The 20760-nt window shown below is 36.7% G+C and overlaps 1 protein-coding gene across 1 annotated transcript in view; it reads right to left on the reverse strand.

Moving 5' to 3' along the window:
• Positions 1-20760, reverse strand: part of LOC132702184 (fat-like cadherin-related tumor suppressor homolog) — a 347569-nt gene that overhangs the window by 295568 nt on the left and 31241 nt on the right. Inside the window, exon 2 of the mRNA XM_060670670.1 lies at positions 2974-3045. The gene's annotated coding sequence lies outside the window, so the exon portion shown is untranslated. The remainder of the gene's footprint in view (positions 1-2973; positions 3046-20760) is intronic.

Consider the following 20760-nt stretch of genomic DNA (forward strand, 5'->3'; position numbering starts at 1 on the left):
AGTTGGAGGAATGATCAGGAGCAAGAACGCCTGTTTAGACATGATGATAGTTGTTATTGTTTGGCTTGTGGATTTTAGGTAATGTGTGGATCCAGGAATCATTGGAGATTATTTTTATTTAGTTTGCTTAAAAGTAAAAACCGTTTTGCATAAAGTTTTCTTTTAACAATTCCAAAAGGAATTTGGTGGATCCTTGTTTAATGGTTCAAACTCGGCTCAAACCGGTATGAAAACCTTCACCCGTGGACTCCTCGCAAACGGATCAATCCCGGCCGCCCCATCTTTTAGGGGCGGACGTCCCCCTCCATCACGGGGTCGCGATTATTAATTTATGCCCAGATTCTCTGGTCAGCGTCCGCGCCAACAGCAAATATACATTTATGGGGTGCAATCTAAATTAACAATTGATAAAAACCCGACCTGGAAGGGCTTCGGAGCTCGGAATCCTTTTAATTATTTAACGGTCTCCATTTTTTTTTAACATTTCGCGCCCCGTACCGCAGTTTGTTTTATTTAAGGGGTCGAACCCGAAATCACGTCTCTCGAAACCCTAACATTTTTGTCCCAAACGGGCGCCACTGCTCTCCGCCGCCCTTAAAATATTCCACCCTTCTTTCTTATCGGTGGGCCTTTCGGTATTGTAGAGGCGTGTCGTGGAAATGCTTTAGGCATTCAGGAAGAGAAGGACTTGAAAAATTGTACGGAGCGGACTAATAAAATACCAACCCCCAGCTTCCCCCATATTGATGACACACCTCAGTTCTGTGAATAATAATTTACTCAAAATATGAAAAAAACACATAACCCCAATTTCTGCCTAAGTTATGCAAAATTTGAATAGAAATTTCTTAAGTGACCTTTATTTTAAGGAAGGATTCCAAAAATATCGAAATATTAGGTTGTTTCCATTTAAAATAACAACGAATTTTGTTTTTTCGTATCTCCTGTGGGTTTCCAAATACTATAGTATTATTAATTATATATATATATATATATATATATATATATATATATATATATATATATATATATATATATATATATATATATATATATATATATATATATATATATATATATATATATGATAAACATAATGAGGTCTCTAGTGAACAACTAGTTATTTATATTAAAATGATAAAAACGTTTATTGCTAACAGTATGAAAAAATACAATATATATATATATATATATATATATATATATATATATATATATATATATATATATATATATATATATATATATATATATATACATACATAAGCAGCAGCAAAAGGCTTGAAATAATTCGCAGCCAGCCACGCAAAACCCAGATACTGTTAAAGCCTCATTTAAAAAGAAAAATCAAAGCAAAGAATAACTTTGATATAGTAGGTAAATAGACAATAAATATCCAAGAGGGAAAGAAATGAGAAAACGTAGGAATAAAAGGGGAAGAATAGCAAAAGTTGAACAAAATTGAACAATCATGGCACGACACTACTGTTGAAGTTTGAGAAGACTAAATTTAAACTTAGCTCTCTCTCGCACACACACACACACACACAGACTAGACTAGTCCAGAGAGTTAACTAGTTGAACAACAAATAAAACAGAATCATTAATTGTCATCAAGAGCTGATTTTCTGAATTTCCAATTTGGGAATCCTAAAATTACAGCATTTACGAAGATTAATTTTGAGTAGATGATCCGTAGCAATATTATAGAAAAAAAGAGGACCCAAGATGCTACCGGGCGGCACTCCTGAACTCGCTGTGTTCTATTAGATAGAAAGGATTTTAAGAGGTTTTGTGCATTATGATTTAAACCAATGAATTTTAAAATAACAAACAATCTCATGATTGAACATTTAAAATGCCTTACTAAAAAGTAGCAACGCTAATACCGACCTCTGCGAGAATGCTCAGCGAGAATACTCTCGCAGCTACATGCCAACCGAAATGCTGATTATGTCTCTGGTGATATTCTGTTTGATCTCGGATGATGTCTCAGCTGCCTCTCTGGTACTGTTTCTCAAACTTTTGAGAAAGTAGGAAGAATGCTGATCGATCGAAGATGCCTGAATTCGGACGGATTCTTGGTTTTTGGAAATGGGATAACATCTGTATGTTTCCCGGCCAGTAAGAAATAAGATGGGGACAACCATAGGGCAGTATAGTGTAGTATACTGAAGATATCCTCCTCCATGAAGGCAATTATGAGATCTATGACAAAGTCAAATTATTTGCAGGTGCCCTTGCATTCGTGATAAAATATTTGGCTTATCGTAACACAGTATTTGAAGCAGAAAATCAAATTCAAAACTGGATATGGCAAACCAATTCCGAAATATATCAAACCTGCAAGAGTCAGAGGACCGAATTCCTGCGTGCTTATCTATTTACATACATATATTGCTGTAAAAATAAATATCAAGTAGTTCCCAAAAACGTATGACGTAAGCGTGTGTGGAACAAGTTGCTCAGAACCTTCGAATACCAGCTACTCACGGAGCCCGGGTTGGTTCGCATGTAAAACCTCAACGTGACGTAAGGGACTCGTGACCGTCCCCCTGGAATGCGCCATAATTAACGTTGGTTATGGGCTTAATTGGTGTTTATGTACGTCGGCGGTCAGAATATATACGAGGTCAATCGGACGTATCGTTCATTAACGGAAATTTCCCGTAATAGATTGGGTCTGGAGGGGGGAGGATGATTGCGATTTCACGGCGAGGAATTGACATACAAAGAGCGATTTGTCCCATACCGGATCAGCATCCGATAATCGTTTGATGTCCGGAAACTCTACACGAGGGCGTCGAAAAAGTACTGAGAGTAATGAAATATTTTCAAATTCGGTCGTGCCAGCAACTTCATCGCGCGTTTTTCATCCGACAGCGGCGCGATCCAACTCGAGGAATTTAATTAAAACTGCGGCCCGGATATGAGCCGTAATTAAAAGCAAATGCGAAATTTTAACGAAATTACCTTTACTCCTTTGTGGGTGGGAATATTCGGTGCCTCGAATCTCGACGGGGCGTCCCTCATTGGAGCCGGACTCTGTGGAAAAAACGACACCGTGTGAACGTGAAGTCAGTTGACAGTTAATACTAGACAATTACGTCGCTGATAAATAACATACTTTTAAAATTAAAATGTTATTATGCTCTGGTAGCATGTCCCAGATAGCACACAATATCCCTAGTACATCGGGTAGTCAATGTCGAGGACATTCTTATTTACTGTACACGATGCACAAACATCCTCTAAATAGACGAGGATACCCCCTTGCCCCATAATGGGAACATTAGAATAGAAATAAGGGAAAAAAGTGAAAAACCGTAAAACAAAATGAAACCTAGAAAGTTAAATTTTGAACAGAAGGAAAATACTTATTTTTTTTAGATTGGTGGTGTTTCGGGAGACATTTTATTTGTAACGTTATCGTGCACATCAAATCAAACCTTTAAAATCAACTTGTTTTTATTATTTTTGGACACGAACGAAACAAGAAACGCTTTTTAAATAAAAATACGGATTCATCTAAGTAAAAAAATTACACAAACGTAAAAATAATATATCTGTTTGCAAGATCCCATTGGACAACACTGTCGCGGTCGTGCCGTGCCGGACTAGCTCGAGTCTCGTCGGCTTCTCCTCCGTCTCGTCGTCCGCCATCTTTTCAGCCTTGTTTTTGCTGGCGGTATACGGTATACGGCGACTTGGCGTCTATTTTGAGTATTTTGTGTGATTTATTGTGGTATTATTATTACTGAAGAACTAATAATACATGTAAGTAAAGCCTTATAGTAATATATAACATAAGATTTGATAAATTCTAACCTGAACGACGCATTGTTGCGTAGTTTCAATATCATGCCTTATCTTTTATCATTTGCAAGATCAGGGGGCGGCATCAGTTGTGAGTATGTAAAACAAGCTCTGACTCCGCTGATTTAAAATGAACTTGCAATAAAATTTAATTGGTTGAGCATGAAGAAAGGAAAACAAAATTTGGTAAGTAGATATTATGTTTTTTAAAAACAAATGATACGAAAATGTATTATAAATAAACTATAAGAAATATAATTTAATAAAATATATATTATGGCGATTGATTAGTTGATACTTTTTTTAAGGAGGACTTTTTTATAACCTATATATCTATATTATCCGTTTTAGATTACACATCTTTTTTCATTCTAGACTTCTTTTCGTATCTTTATTTTTTTAATTATATAGTATAATTAGTACATTTTAAACTATTTAAACTAATAAACTATAAACTATTGGGTACCAATAATGATAGCAGATTGTTGTTAACAAGAGCGACAACAATTATAAAAAAATCGTCGTATATTTACAGTGTTGCCTGCTTTAACTAAAAAGCTCGTTTTTGAGGTTAGTTTCTAAAACCAAGTGGTTAGGGAAATTATTAAGCAATCTACCTTAAAAGTCACCTACCACATAAGTGCTCGCAAACAACCATATTTTATTAGATTTGTTCTGGACAGCAAAACATTTAAAAAGAAGCAACTAAAAAAATGTTATTTACTGATATACAAAATACAAAGTTTAAAATAAAGTGTGGTTTCTCAGGAGATATCATGCTACAATCGAAAAATAATGATTCAACTTGATAAATTGGTTAAGGCTTTCGCGGCCCGTTGATAAGCTATTATCTTGATTCGGGTTTAAAGGCCGTCGTCGGTTGGAATTACTTCCTAACGTTTCGCTAGCACGAGTGGCGAGCTTCTTCAGGGGTCCTTCCATCTCCGATGTTGGACGTAGACGTCTACATGATTGAAATTCTGTTTACAATACCTGTTTCATAATATACTATTATTACGTGTGCATCTATTTAAATTTGATTTTTTTATTTGGTAACACGAATTATAAAAAAAAATGCATTAGAACAAAAAGTTTCTAAAACATGTATTTTATAAGTTTTATAAGATGTTCTAGGAATTTCAAAAGCTCCTCCGTATTAAAAGGCCATACAACAAATACGTCATCAGCGTATCTAGTCCATAGTTTTGGCTTCAGATATGCCGTCTCTATTGCTTTCTTTTCGCAGTAAATCATAAGAGGTTGGCAATCACAGGTGATAGAGATGATCCATCTACTTGTCGGAATATTTATAATATATGTATATAACATAGTAAGCATTTTTCCGGCAGCGTCTTGACAGATCCATTATATACGGCGGAAGATCTTCGTTTTCTTCTATAAGTAGGAGTGCCTCCTCTACTGGAATGTTCGATTGATAGGCATTTGCTATAATGTCCATCCTGAGAGAACCTAAAACCTGAATGAAATGTTCTGAATTTTTGACATAGGAATCTGCCTTTTCAACTATGGGCTGTAATACACTGGCTAGATGTTTTTCCAGCTTGCATACTGGTCAGTTAGGGGAACCCCGTCCTCGTGTATCTTTTGGAGCCCGTAGAATTGTGGACAACGACTCGATTTTTCCCTGGGAATAAGTTTCTTCTTTGTATCCTAACCAATCAAAACTATCAAATGGTTTGTATCATTTGCCTTCATGCCTGTTAGGTAGACTTATTTAAAAAGATAAATAAATAAATAAATAAAAGTTATTTTGACAAATAGGACAGTTGATAAGCCGATGGCCGGCGTTCGATAATATGTTATTTATACACAAATATTTACGGCGAACGGCCTTGTATAGTCACAAAATATTAGACTTAAAAGTTAATGTTTTCTTAAGGGCATGTCTCGTTTCCTTTGGATGCTGGACTGATGGTTCAGGGATGTTGACTGATGCCTTTCGAAATAGTCCTATAAAAGACGCTATTGAGCGAACAACAAGGAGGAAGAAATTAATAAGGACGGGTGGCGACGGGCGCCGAGACGCTGGCTGCTTCTTTTTCCGTAGTCCGTCGAAAATAAAGAGACAAACTTACGTGTTGATGTCGTCGCTATAAATAGGAGGATCCGCTCGGCTAGAAAACGTCTCCCCTTTGTCTCGATTTCATATTATACTTGTTACACAGGTTTTTTCTTCGCCGCTAGTCAGATGGAATCGTCACCGTTCTATAAATAATCCGGACGGAACGTCGGGGCGGACAAAGAGGCCGAAAGAATGCTTATCGTCATCAATCGCGTTCGCAAACCTGCCGACTACGCGACGCACGTTTTTGGAATGTCTGTCACGCACGTCCCGACGTCGTATTTCTTCTTAAAATGGCGACTTTTTTGTCGGTCCGCGCGTTTTAATGGACGCGAAAGATTAATAACGACGAGAAAGATGAGGCAACGGCCTGTACCAACTAAATCTTTCTTTTTCAAAATTAACAAGAACTAAAAGTTCAGATTTTCACGAAATTATATATTTTCACATGACAATGTATAAGGTTGTTCGGAAAGTCATTTCGTTTTTTCCCGTCAGAGGACTTAATTACGTTTTTTCGAAACCAACTTCACACTTAAGCCGCATAACCATTATATGTCTTGAGAGCTGATATTGCAAGGCTTGTGTGTGAAAAAGTTCTATTAATTCTACGCAGTAGTTTTTGGTTGGTGCCCTTTTAGATATGGAGAGCAATAAGCAGCATTTTCGTCATATTTTACTTTTTTACTTCAGAAAAGGTAAAAATGCTGTCCAAGCGAGAAAAAAATTGACGGATATGTATGGAGAAGGCGTATTAACAGTACGCCAGTGCCAGAACTGGTTTGCACAATTTCGATCCGGCAATTTTGATGTCGAAGATACACCACGGTCTGGAAGGCCGGTCGAAGCTGACAAAGATGCGATAAAGGCATTAGTTGATGCAAATCGGCGAATAACCACACGAGAGATCGGTGAGAGATTAAATTTGTTGAATTCGACTGTTTATGGCCATTTCAAAGGCATGGGCTTAACCTCGAAGCTCGATGTGTGGGTGCCCCATGTCCTTACGGAGCGAAATTTGTGTCGTCGCGTTGACGTATGTGATTCGCTCCTCAAACGTCAAGAAAATGATCCATTTTTGAAGCGGATTATTACTGGGGACGAAAAATGAGTTGTATACAACAATGTTAAACGCAAGAGGTCATGGAGCAGAAAAGATGAACCGGCTCAAAGCGTGTCAAAAGCCAACATTCACCAAAAAAAGGTGATGCTCTCCGTTTGGTGGGATGTCAAAGGAATCGTTTTTTTTTGAGCTTTTGCCGGACAATACAACGATTAATTCAGAAGTCTATTGTCACCAACTGGACAAATTGATTGATTCACTTAAAGAGAAGAGGCCCGAATTAATCAACAGGAAGGGTGTAGTGTTCCACCAGGATAGTGCGAGACCTCACACAAGTTTGGTCACTCGCCAAAAACTTTTACAGCTTGAATGGGACGTACTGCAACATCCACCATATTCTCCAGATCTGGCGCCTTCCGACTACTATTTGTTCCGGTCCCTGCAAAATTTTTTGGATGGCAAAACCTTTACCTCAAATGAAGATGTCAAAAACCACCTGAACCAGTTTTTTGCCAGCAAGGACCAAAACTTTTATGAGAGGGGAATTATGTTACTGCCAGAAAGATGGCAAAAGGTGTTGGACCAGAATGGCCAATATATAATTTAATAAAATATTTATTCATTATACGAAAACTGTCTTTCATGTTCCCCAAAAAAACCGAAATGACTTTCCGAACAACCCAATAATATTTACAAACTGCCTTCTACTATATATACCGAAAAATGACAATAAAACCTTAATTAATATTGTTGTGACAATTTAAGTTTAATAATGGAGAGGTATTTAAATCTAATTGATGGTTAAGAAATACATTTGAATGTCTCATTTTGTTAATCTCCATGGCTTCCAATAAATTTAATTTTCTAGTTTTTGTAGCTGTATGTAAAATATAAAAATTGTCAAAAATGTGTTATTCTGCGTACAAGTGTATAATTAGAATCAGGACTATTGTTTTTAAACGCTCTTTTATGTTCGTTAATGCGTTTCTTGAAGGATCTACCTGTTTGTCCAATATAAATTTTAGGACAAGATCAGGATTTCAATCTGTAGATACCTGATTTTTGAGATTTTGGACATTTCGTTTTATTGTTTTTCAACAATTTTCCTATTGCGTTGTTAGTTCTGAAAGCTATTTTTAAACAACTTTTTGACAAATGTTTTGAAACTTTTTCACTGAGTTCTCCTGTGTACGTGATTGTTTTAAATTCTTCGTGTTTAAGGACATGAAATATGAGAAAGATGGAAAATGCCTACACCTTGTGTTGTGGTTGGTTGTGGAACACGTTCAAGCCGAGATCGAGAACAACTAAAAAAACTGAAATCGATTAAGGTACTTGTTTTGGAAAAGATAAGAATCGAACTAAAACAGCTTAGTTGAAAACCTGGAACAAAGAATAAAGAAAAATCGCCATATGCTTAATATGGTGATATACACAAATGGAAATATTATACTTGCAAAAAAATAGCTTATCGTGGATGTCGTCAGTTATGTGAGGGACTAGAGTTAAAAAAAAACTCTTTTCTACTACGCCGAGTTTTCGGAAAAGAGGGGTACAACATAATGAAAACAATGAAACTTAAGTTTAAACCACATTTTAACAAAATGACAGCCACGCTTTCCGTTTAAAGTTTTTGACGCAACCTCGTATGTGCCCATTTTTGTGTACGTTTTTATACGCTTCTGCTGTATGGACACGATGTAATATTTTCGTTGTCTTTTATTCCTTACAAGGGATGAAAATGCTATCAATGGTTGTCAATTTGTCCATTATTTAACTTACTTTGCACTGTAAGTAATTAATTTTGTTAATGGTAAAGAGGGAAAAGAAAATAAACTCTGTTTTCTATTTAAAATACTCGTCAATATCACAATATGGGCACTTAATTTCGAAGCATCTTCCTGCAAAACACTAATCCATCCGAAAATGCAGTTAATTAAGGTCATTTTTCACTTAAACAAAAAACAGTTATCGGGACGCGGACGTCCCCTCTCACGGTTTGTTCCGGTTTTATTAAATTTCATCTGCGGTCCGCTCCCGAGAACTCCCCACGCCGCACCCCGAACTCGGTCGGGACTTTAAAAGCGCTCCCGGTTTTGTCTCGACGTTTCGACTTAATTCGATAGTCGACAGTTTACGGCAAAGTTACGCGACGGCCAATTAAGCTGTCGCTGGTCCTACCGACTGCGCCGATTACGACGCGCGCGCGACCGAAAATCACGTGACCCGCGCGACATTACACCTTCGCCAAATAGAATTACAAACGTGGGGGGACCTAAAGTGCTCTCTCGCAGGCGCTTTTACAAAACGCCTACACTGGAAATAGGCGACGGGCGTAGAGGCGATTACGGCGGGTTTAAAATAATGAACAGCGAAGCGGGTTGTTTTAAAAGGGTTCGATGAAAGTGCCGCTCGGTTCGACGGAAATGCTACCCCGAAATGTATACAGAGTGAGAGAAAGAGGGACAGGGATCGAAATGTCTTAAAACAATAAGGAATAAGTAGAAATATTTAAATATAGAAAGGCCAAAACGGAGAGGCTTAGTATGGAAAAGAATCTAAAGCAGAGAAGGTAAAAACGAGGGAGGTTTAAAAAGTAAGGACAGAGGTCTAAAACAAAGGGGTTGAATAACGAGAGAAAAGTCTGCAGAAAAACAGAGAGATATGTTTAGTAAGCAAGATAGTTTCAAAACTTTTAAAGGTTTAGACGAATGGATGTCCAAACCGATATGGAAGGGGGGAAGCGGAGGTGTTTAAAATGAGGGAGATCTAACACATAGAGGTTCAAGAGAAGAGAGAGCGATTCAAAAATTAAGAGTGGATTGGAACCGGAGAGATCTAAGACATATCTAATACGAGAGACAGAGGAGAACGTAGAGGATTAGAGATAGCCTAGAGATAGTAAGACTTAGTAATTAAGATTCTATCTAAAACAAAGAGGTATCAAACTTTTAAAATAGGGAGGTTTACAACGAGAAAGAGGAAAAGATATGTAAAGAGGTTTAAAAAGAGTATGATCCAAAACAGAGATGTCTAACGGAAGAGGATTAAAAAGGCAGAACTCGAAAGAAAGGTCAAAAGAGAGCGGATTAAAACGAAGAACGATTAAATGGATTAAAAATCTTAAAAATTGTAAATTTAAAACAGAGGTTTAAAAAGTAAGAGAGCGTGAGAGAATGTTCTAAAATAAAGAGGATTTAAATGAAGGACAGTTGTAAAACAGAGAAACAGAGAGAGAGACAAGTGAATGAACATTAAAAAGGAAGAGCACTAAAACAAAGAGGTTGAATACGACGGAAAGGTCTAAAAAGAGAGAGGTTTAAAAACAGAGAGATTTGTTTGGTAAGTCAAACAGGTTTAAAAGAAGAGAGAGGGATTCAAAAATTAAGAGCGGAGAAGGAGAGTTTTAAACTAGACAGGTTTATAACGAGATAAAGGGGTTTAAAAAGAGTGTGATGCAAAACAGAGATGTCTAACACAAGAGAGAGATAATTAAAAAGGCAGAAAGTTTTAACGTGAGAGGAAGGGCGAAACAGAGAGGATGAAAACGACGAACGACGAAATGGTTTAAAATTTAAACAGAGAAGTTCATTAAGTATAAGGCATAATAACAAAAAGTCTGAAACAAAGAAGGAACAAATGATGGAGGTTGGAAACGCGAGGGAGGGTTTCACTAGCGATTAGTGATCGTGGACCAGAATCCCAGTTCCCCGCTCCCCCCTTCACCACTCGTGCGGCCGTTAATCACTACTGACAATGAAAAACGAAAAATATAGCGCCCGAACGCACAGGAACGCATCGTTTTCGCCTTTTCAAAGCCAACGAAATCTTCATAATCGGGTCGCGGGGATGATCCCTTTGTTTGCGGGACGTTTTAAATGAAATATCGCTCGGCGGACCGATCGGCCGTGCCGCCGGCACCCGCGGTAATTTTGCGCGAACGGTGACGCGAACCGAAAAAATCGCCTGGCCGAAAATGACCGAAGGATTTATGTGTGCCGTCTCCTATCTAACCCGCGTTTTTGATTCGGCCACGGGTGGAAGCTTTTAGAGGTTGGAACATTTAAAGGGGCTTGTAATGGTAGAGTCTCCGGAGCAGGCGTGAGGTGTGGGCAGGGTTAGACTGATTTTAATCAAGTGATTTAAATCATTACTTAAATCACTGTTAATTTAAAATCATGATTTAAATCAAAATCGTATTTTTTAAAATCTTTTAGACCAACACAAAAAGCACAACATGAAAATAAAAAAAGTAAAACATTTTGGCAAATAGTCGAATCGATTTGGTTTTTGTTTTATAATTTTTATATATAATATAATATTATATTTTTATAATATATCCCACTGAGTGACGTACATCAGCAAGGCTGTTCCATCGCACATCACTTGGAAGCACTAAATAGTTGCCTACTGCTTGAATGATTTTCGCCCTAGCTATAGCTAGCTATACAACATGTCCTCTGGCGTCTGGTATTTGTAAGTCTCTGCACAGTAAATTCAAAATATGTGCAGAGCAGCCATAAGTTATAGCTTTTGCGTCGTCTTTCCTCCAGAGTTTTTCTCATTATGGCCATATTTGCCGTGTGCATTTTACCTTGCAGTGATATTGTGATTTACGGAAAGAAACTACTTCCGTCATATATTTTGAAGTATGTGCTTTTTTAGCTAGAATAGCTTTTTTTACTTCAAAGTTTTCAACGCACCGGAAGCTCAAATGACTAGCACAAATTGCGTTTGCTGTTTGTTTGTCAACCTTTTCTCTTTCAGCTGTTCAGATTTCCAGTTTTTTTTTTGTTTGGACTTTGTGGAGATTTCCAAAGACTTGACAAATTGTGGTGAGTGTCGTGGAACTCGAGGCAGACGATGTAGTAGCAAGATCTACTGTCTAGCGATATTCGATGCCTAAAAATATTTTTTTTATGTATCGTATCGTACGTATCGTAAAATAAAAATTAGTAAGCATCTAAAAATTATAAACATTTCCATAAATAAAATACGCATGAATTCCAATTTTGTCAAGGAAAGACAAAAAAATTCCTTAATTATTTTGAAAACCTTTTTGCGAATACCATACTTCTACCTTTCACGAGAAGAAAAGTTAAATAAAAATGAAATAAATCATAATAAAACAAAATTTTATTTACCTACCTGTATCCCTTGAATTTCTTTCTTGCAGATTTTACAAGTCGCTCTAGACCCAGATGTATTTGGATCTGTAGTTTTAATGTAAAACTGCTATATGCTATTTTCGTTTCTTCCATGCATTTAAATGTTTTCACATAACGCTCTATTTTTTCATTAGGTCCAGTCTGCAATTGCTATAAAAAAAAAACGGGAAATATATATTTCCATAAAATAAAAAAAATCACGATTTTTTTAATAAAATCAATGATTTTTGATTTTTTAAATAAAAATCAAAAAAAGGCAAATTATTTCGTGTTTTTCCGTAAGGTTTATACCTCGGAATCCAGGGCCAGTCAGTAAATCTTTTTATAAACTTTGGCAATGTGATTTTAATAGCATATAGAAAAATGTTAAAAAATATATTTTGTGCGATCTTAATTTTTTAATAATTATTATAAATAATTATTAATTTTTTCGAGTTTTCCTTAAGTTGTATTAGTGTAAAATTAGATTTTAAAAAGAAGAACAATAACAAACTTCATCTTGGGTCTCAAAGGACTGCAGGTATAATGATGAAGGGCGGGGAGGGGAATAGAGGGGGCAACAGCAGCTGTTGTTGTCAACGCAGGCCCTAAGGCTCTAGGTTTGATACGTAGTTGTTGTTTGCTCCGAAAAAAAAAATAATTAAAAAATAAATATATTAGTTGTACAAATTTTGAAAATAGTGGCATAAATAGTAAATATCTGTTTATTATTTATATTACATGGTTTTGAAAACAACTGTGAATATTCAATAGTATACTTTATAATAGATCGATCTTAAAAGTTAGAATGTAATGGTAAAATTTAATATATTTTTGGAATCTGCATGAAATTTCCTATAAGATAGTGCTTACACAAACAGTTGATTTATGTTTATGTATTTTATACCAATACCAATTATTTTGTTTATTTTCGTTTTACTTTTTTTAATTGCCTCACGTAAATTCAGTTTTAAATCGCGTGCTCATTTAAGAAACACATTATACACAATTTATTGAAAAATAAAATGCCGAATATCATTCAGTCACTTACTATCGTTACTATTAAATGTCAATTAAATAGCAACACATTTTGTTTTTTGCTACCAAAATAACTGGGCAAATCAGTAGATAGTAACGTTTTAAAATATTTCAGTTGTTAACGAACCTCCCTTTATGTCTGGGATCGATTGCCGCCAATCTGCGTAGTACAAACCTGATTGGCACACTCTCTCAGTTATTAAACTATTTCCGTAACTAAATAAACTGTAGATTAGCCAACCGACATCAAAGGAGGCCATTTCCCGATTTCAATCATCCTGGCAGCTCTCGCAAAACAAATAAATAGCCTAAGCACAGTTAACAATCGCAATCGGCACCCTCGCCGGGGCCGGCCGAATATTCGAATCTAGGAGGCGTCGGCCGATTAAATGAAGCCGCGGCAGAGCCTTTCGTTTATCTTTTGTTTTCGTCGGCTTCCGCGATGCCCGAAATAAAAGCGTTTTTAGGAAGTTAAGCGTTAAGCGAGGAGGGTGGAAGAAGAGAATTTTAGGTGATTTGCGTTGAATTTATGGCCGTAGACGGGGATGAGGCTATAGTAGAGCTTTTTCTTTGCAAAAATTGTAAATGGTTATGGACAGGTATTATTTAGGCGAATATTTCACACCAAGAAAGCTAAAATGCGTAATTATTAATTTTTTCGATATAATTTTTTCCTTTTTTTGTTCTCAAGTTACAATTATCAAGTTGATTTCTAACTAAGCTATTTAACATTAACCCAATGCACAAATCAATAAAATAGGGAAAAAAAGTGAAAAAAGAAAAGATAAGAAAAACAAAAAAAAAACATAAAAATCAACTGTACTGAATAGGAAAGGATAAAATAAAAAACAAGATTGCTTTTGTTTTCCAAAAGAGCCGCTTCGCAACTTCTTGTCCTAGAGAGGCGCAATCGTTTTTCTATCGTGCTTTTTATTATTTTTGTGGCTTTTAAGCATCGGGTCGATTTATTTTTGACTAACTTTATTTTTAAATTTGTTAAAAGCCAAAAATAAAAAAAATATATATATAAAATTAAAAAAAAAAAAGAGTTGCTTTGATTGCTAAATTTGTCAATGGCTCCAAATTTATTACACTTAATACACATCTTATATAGCACGGAATATCCGGAACACTCTGTACAATAAGTGAAAACATTAAATACACAAGGTTTAGCTATGTATACGGGCTATATCGCCATGTAAAACAGACTGACATGTGAAACGCAGCCTTTTAGTTATTTTCAATAATAGAGGGACCCATTTTTCAGATTTGTTGAATATACGGCGCGCCCTGCGCATTTCTGAAAAATCGTCAGGAATAATGGAGCCGAAACTTCTGCGTCTTCTCGTTCAAGAATTTTTTCGGTGGCGCAAACAATTTTCGATAAATGATTTTTTTCTTGGACAATTGCAAACGCGATTTTTAATTTGATTAAAATTCTTCCCCAACCCTCCGCCCCACCCCCCCCCCCAATTTTAATAGGTTTTCATACGTCGTCAGGGGACCAAACGCCATACGCCTGCCAAATTTGAAGTCGATTTTATAGCACTGTCCAAAAAACAGTTGACAATCGAGAAAAATGGACGCCGCAGTGGACTGTTAAAAACGAGCAAATTTGAAGCATCTAGCTCAAACCGTTCGGAAGTTATCGTCTAAAAACCCTGGAACAGAGAACGGAGAACAGACAGACAAAATTAGAAAAAACATTTTATGCCATATATATTGACAGGTTTAAGTTTAGATGTAGTAATGAATTAAGATCGGCTTGCTTGGATGTGACTTCTGGGGTTCCGCAGGGTTCACACTTAGGTCCCTTGCTTCCTTTTGTTTAATTTTTATATTATATGAGAACTTGTGTTCTGGACTCTTGCAAACTCATTGCACGCTGATGCCCTGAAGATTTCTGCAGCTAATTCGCTTGCGACATAATAAATTTGCAGGCGGACTTAAACAGATTTTCTGAGTACTGCCCTCAGAATCGACGACACTTAAATTTTAGCTTTGTCATGAATTATGCTTGATGAGGACAAGATAGCAATTTCAATTATTTCTCGAAATAAAGCAAAACTAGATTCAAACGGTGATCTTGTAGCTTCCTGCTTTTGCGCTCTCCATAAAGGTTCGTTAATTTTTCATGTATTTTTCGTGTTTTCTTCTTCTTAACAATCCCGCACTTTTTTTCTCTTCTAACCTACGCTCTATCTTCATTTTCACAACCAACCTAAAAAAGCTGAAACAAACCAACATAATTGCAATCCTAAAGCCTGGAAAAGCTGCCGACAAGCCAGAAAGCTACCGCCCCATTGCACTGCTGAATGCAATATATAAACTTCTTGAACGACTTGTTCTTAATAGAATCCACCCTGTACTGTCCTGCCACATCCCAATAGAGCAGGCAGGATTTCGACCAGGGCGCAGCACAACAGACCAAGTTTTAGCTCTTACAACTTACATAGAAGGTGGCTACCAAAGGAAACTGAAGACCTCAGTGGCATTTATAGACTTGACGGCAGCATACGACACGGCCTGGAAGGATGGTCTGCTCTTCAAATTGCTAAAAGTAATCCCATGCAAAACAATATATCGACTAATGAACAACATGCTTAGTAGTAGATGCTTCGCGGTCTCCATGGGAAGTGCAAAAAGCTCTAATAGGACCCTAAACAACGGACTTCCACAAGGATCTGTACTCGCCCCAACTTTATTTAACCTGTACATATCAGATATACCACCTACCCAAAGTCAAAAATTCGGGTATGCGGATGATTGGGCAAACCAGGGACAAGTCAATGAAAACTACCGAGCGCGTACTCACAGAGAACCTTGCGACACTAGGGGAATTCTTTAGGTCGTGGCGATTTAAGCCGAATCCGAACAAGACAGAGGTATGCTGTTTCCACCTAAACACCAAAATGGCTCACAGGCAGCTCCAAGTCTATGCTGACAACCACCTGCTAACACACAACACCACCCCAAAAAAACTGGGAGTGACTCTAGACAGAACACTGTCTTTTAAACAACACCTCCAAAATACAGCAGCCAAATTAAGAACTAGGAACAACATAATCCACAAATTATGCGGAACAACATGGGGTTCAAATGCTTCCACACTGCGATGCTCGGCCCTGGGGCTTGTCTACTCAACTGCTGAATACTGCGCGCCAGTGTGGCTGAATAGTGCTCACACAAGGCTTGTTGACACACAATTAAACACAACAATGCGGTTAATATCTGGTAACCTGGTAACAATGGCTTCCGCTACTAAGTTTTATACCACCTCCAGAACTACGACGGCAAAATGCCTTGCTGAAAACCTTTAAGAAGATACAGAACAACCCTAACCTGCCAATCCAGAATGAAATTGCTGATGCCAACCGCAATCGCTTGCGTTCGAGAAACCCGCCAACGAGAACAGCCGAAGAACTGAGGGCAAACGACTTCCAGTTAAACAATCAGTGGAGCAACATACAGAATGAAGCCATCCCAGCTATCAGAGGCATGCCCGGTATAAATACTACCCCTCCGGGATTTGGCCTACCACGGAAGGTCTGGTCCATTCTAAACAGAATAAGAACTGGGCATGGAAACTGTGCAGACTTCCGGTATAAATGGGACCAAACCCAAAGTCCCGAATGTGACTGTGGTGCAGAGAGGCAAACAATCCAGCACATTACAACCGAATGTCCTATAAGAAGATACGACGGTGATCCAGAGGACTTCCTGTACGCTACTCCAGCAACGATTGAATACATCTATAATTTAGATATTAAATTGTGACTTAATTATGTACTGTGTATACTTATGCCATACTTTTCTTTATTATTGAAGTATTTGCCACTTTCAGTCTTCCTATGTCTGCGCTTACGTACACATTTCCTGCTGATGGTGCCCCCCAGGTCTCATTTCGTGTGCAAGAAAAGCAAAAATTTAAAACAAAAGAACCCAAATGGCTATTTTATTAATTTTTAATCTTTCAGGGTTCGTGAACCGCTGGGTCATTCTTCCCCATTCTTATAATCGCACTTATCGGGATTACAAGTTTTTTATCGCTCCGGATTACATAAAGTGGAATTGGTGTTTCGCGTGACACCACGATGGTCACGCACGCAACAACCCCGATAACACATGTGAAAAAAATTCTCTTTTTTCTTCCATCATTCTCTAGAGGGGATTTTTCCATTGCCAATTCTCGTGGCCGTTTATTAAATAATCTAAAGGCAGGGAGCGGCATTGTTCGAAGTGATGAAAACCCTTGGTATACCCAAAGTCGGACTCAACGGCCCGAGATGCAGGTGATGGTCGGTAAACGAAGCAACTGCCCAGATTCCGCAGTCAACGACCCCGTGAGATGCATATATACGGGTTCGTTTATATACCCGGTTGCCACATTTCTCTATCGACAAGTCCACGTCTAATCTAGCAGTGCTGCCTGATTAGAAGCACCAAATATAAAATTAACAATTTTCCTCAAACTTGACAATTTTTCGGTCACTGTAACACCATTATTGGATTGCTGGTTTTACTGGCCTTGTCCTTGCGGTTAAGATAACATCGTAAAGTTTTCAATTTTTCGACTACCCAGGAAGAAATCTATTCTATTGGCCATGAGTGATTTTTTTTTAAACTATAAGTATTATTGATTTTTGTATTCTGTATTCTTTTCGTCAGATACCTTTTAAATAGTTTTCAAGGTATTCCGCCAGAGTCGTGCGGCTTTGGATAGATCTAGAAACACTGCAAGAACTTTTTTTAAAAGTGATACTGGTCGGTAGTTTTCTGTTTTTTTTAATTAGTGGTTTTACAAAGGAGATTCCGGTTGTAGTTAGTTTGTATTATTTCTTCTAATTGGAATTGATTTATTATTTTCAGTTGATTGGATTTATGCATTTCTAATATTTTTTGCAAGTTTTTCCCCAAGTTTGAGAAACAGTTGTTAAAAGTTTCTGCAATTTTTAGTTGTTACTTGCTTCACAGTTATTATTTCGTTTGCTCAACTTTTCTTATTTATTGTATCCCAGAGTGCTTTAGCGTTTCTTTCATTTTCTGTTATTTTTTGTTGATAATAATTATTTTTTGTTGTCTATATCTCGAATATTCTGTTTTCTATAAATTGGGATTTGCGATGAAATTTTTAACAAGCTCGTTTTTGTTTTTTATTAACTGTATAAGACCATACGTCATCCGTGATTTTTTTTTAAATTACTGTTTATTTTTAATTTTGTTGAGTCTTCAACTAAGCGAAAGCGAAAGTCGTTGACTGCTCAATAATACTGTCCATGTTGCTTTTGATAAAAAAGTGATCCCCTTCGTTTCCCCTTCCTCTCTAGTTATACATATATCAATTTCCGCTTAAAACGTTTATGCGTTAAGTTACTGAGATATGGATCAAGGTTTTCCAGAAGTGGACGGAGTAGTAGTAGATTCTTTCTGTTCAAGCTTTTAATTAATATTTCAAAAACCTTTATCTCCCCAACGTAAACAAGATTATACTGCCATCATTCCTACTTATATTTCCAAAATTGTATATTAAGTCATATCCGGGATTTTAACTAAACTGGAATCTGAAATCACAGACTAGAACTTGATAGCACAGCCTTCACTGTTGAATTTGCCTTAAAAAGCGCTCATCTGTTGGTGTTCCTCTAACACTGTAAGATACCCTATCTATATTAGACTGTTTTATCAATGCTGACGTGGATAGTGGGGCAGAGCATGAGAATTGGCTTAGAACATAGTGTTCAGATGCCTGGAGGTGGAAAGAATGGGGTGCTCAAAACTGTATGGCAAAAACCCTACATTTGAGGATCTACACTTTTTAATGTTAATCAAGATTAAATCATCACCAGAAACGTAGTAGTAGACTAAAAAATTTGCATCACCATGTAGTGATTCTTTATCTTTTATCGCAGAATCGTAACGCAGTTAGGAGGAAGTTTGACGGCATGTGGGAGAATTTAGATCTTAATCGTCCACGAGCAAAATAAAAGCCGAAACGTGGGGCATTTGACGCTTTTATGCAAAACCTTTTGTTCGCGGTTAGTAAAGCGACCGTAAAAAGCGTATCGCGGTCCATCCGAACTGATTTACGTGTAATAAAACTCGTCGGCATCGCTCGCCTCACATAATGAGACGGTCGACGCTGACACAATGTACCTACTCGGCGTTCCAAAGTCGAGAAAAATGGCGCGAGTTTTATTGCTGAACGTATTTCGCGTCGCTTTATTAACATAACCCGTGCGCCGCGAAGTAGTTTTGGCAAATTTTATTACACCCGGGGATCGGCGATGAAAAATACTTTCGTCTACGTTATATCCGAAAGGTAGCACCTACGAGGGCAGCGACAAAATTTCCCGACCTGAATATGAAAGAAACAAAGTAGAGTAACAATTTTTTATTATTTTTCAATATAATCCCCCTTAACTTCAATACACTTATTACATCTCTTTATTAACAACTCAATCCCATTAAAAAAATATTCTTTTGGCTTGTGAGCTAAAACAGCCTCTTTTAACTCAACTTCGTCCTTAAACCGCCGTCTACGTAAGTCCTTTTTCAAATATCCAAACAAATAATAGTCGCTGGGGGCCATATCTGGACAATAGTGACGATGTTGGAACCCACGCTCTAAAATGGCAGCTTGTGCAACACCAGCAGCATTATCGTTCAAAAGACGCACGCCTCTGGACAGTTTTCCTCGACGTTTTACACGTATGCAGTCTCGCAATTTAAGGAATAATGTTGCGTAATATTTACCATTGACAGTGGTATTAGTTTCTTTAAAATCTATCAAAAGAATTCCTTCACAATCCCAAAAGATCGTGGCCATCACCTTTTTTGTTGACTGGCAGACTCTGAATTTTCTTGGAGGATTCTTTTTTCGATAGAGGGTCATAATAGAGAACCATAGCTTCATCTCCCGTCACAATAGTTTTTATCACAGGCTTCGGTTCCGACCCACAGAGTTCCAAAAAAGACCGCGCACACTCAACACGGCGTTGTTTTTGAATAGCCGAATGGTTTTTAGGAACTCATCTGGCACTAACATTATGCATACCTAAATGATCATGCAGGATTCGACGAACACTTGTATCAGAAAGATTAGTAATTTCTGAGATTCCTTTGACCTTTAAACGTATATATATATATATATATATATATATATATATATATATATATATATATATATATATATATATATATATATATATATATATATATATATATATATATATATATATATATATATATATATATATATATATATATATATATATATATATATATATATATATATATATATATATATATATATATATATATATATATATATATATATATATATATATATATATATATATATATATATATATATATATATATATATATATATATATATATATATATATATATATATATATATATATATATATATATATATATATATATATATATATATATATATATATATATATGGGGTTTGTTACAGCTCGCGCCGTTTTCCCTCTCTCAACCAGACTCTCCATTCATCTTTGTCATTCCAATCTCCGTCTTCCAACCCCCTTTCCTCCATGGCTTCATCTATTTCATCCCTCCACGATCTTCTGGGTCTTCCT

This window comes from Cylas formicarius, unplaced genomic scaffold (genome assembly GCF_029955315.1).
Source record: "Cylas formicarius isolate icCylForm1 unplaced genomic scaffold, icCylForm1.1 PGA_scaffold_5__7_contigs__length_24384050, whole genome shotgun sequence".
Taxonomy (NCBI): Eukaryota; Metazoa; Arthropoda; class Insecta; order Coleoptera; family Brentidae; genus Cylas; species Cylas formicarius.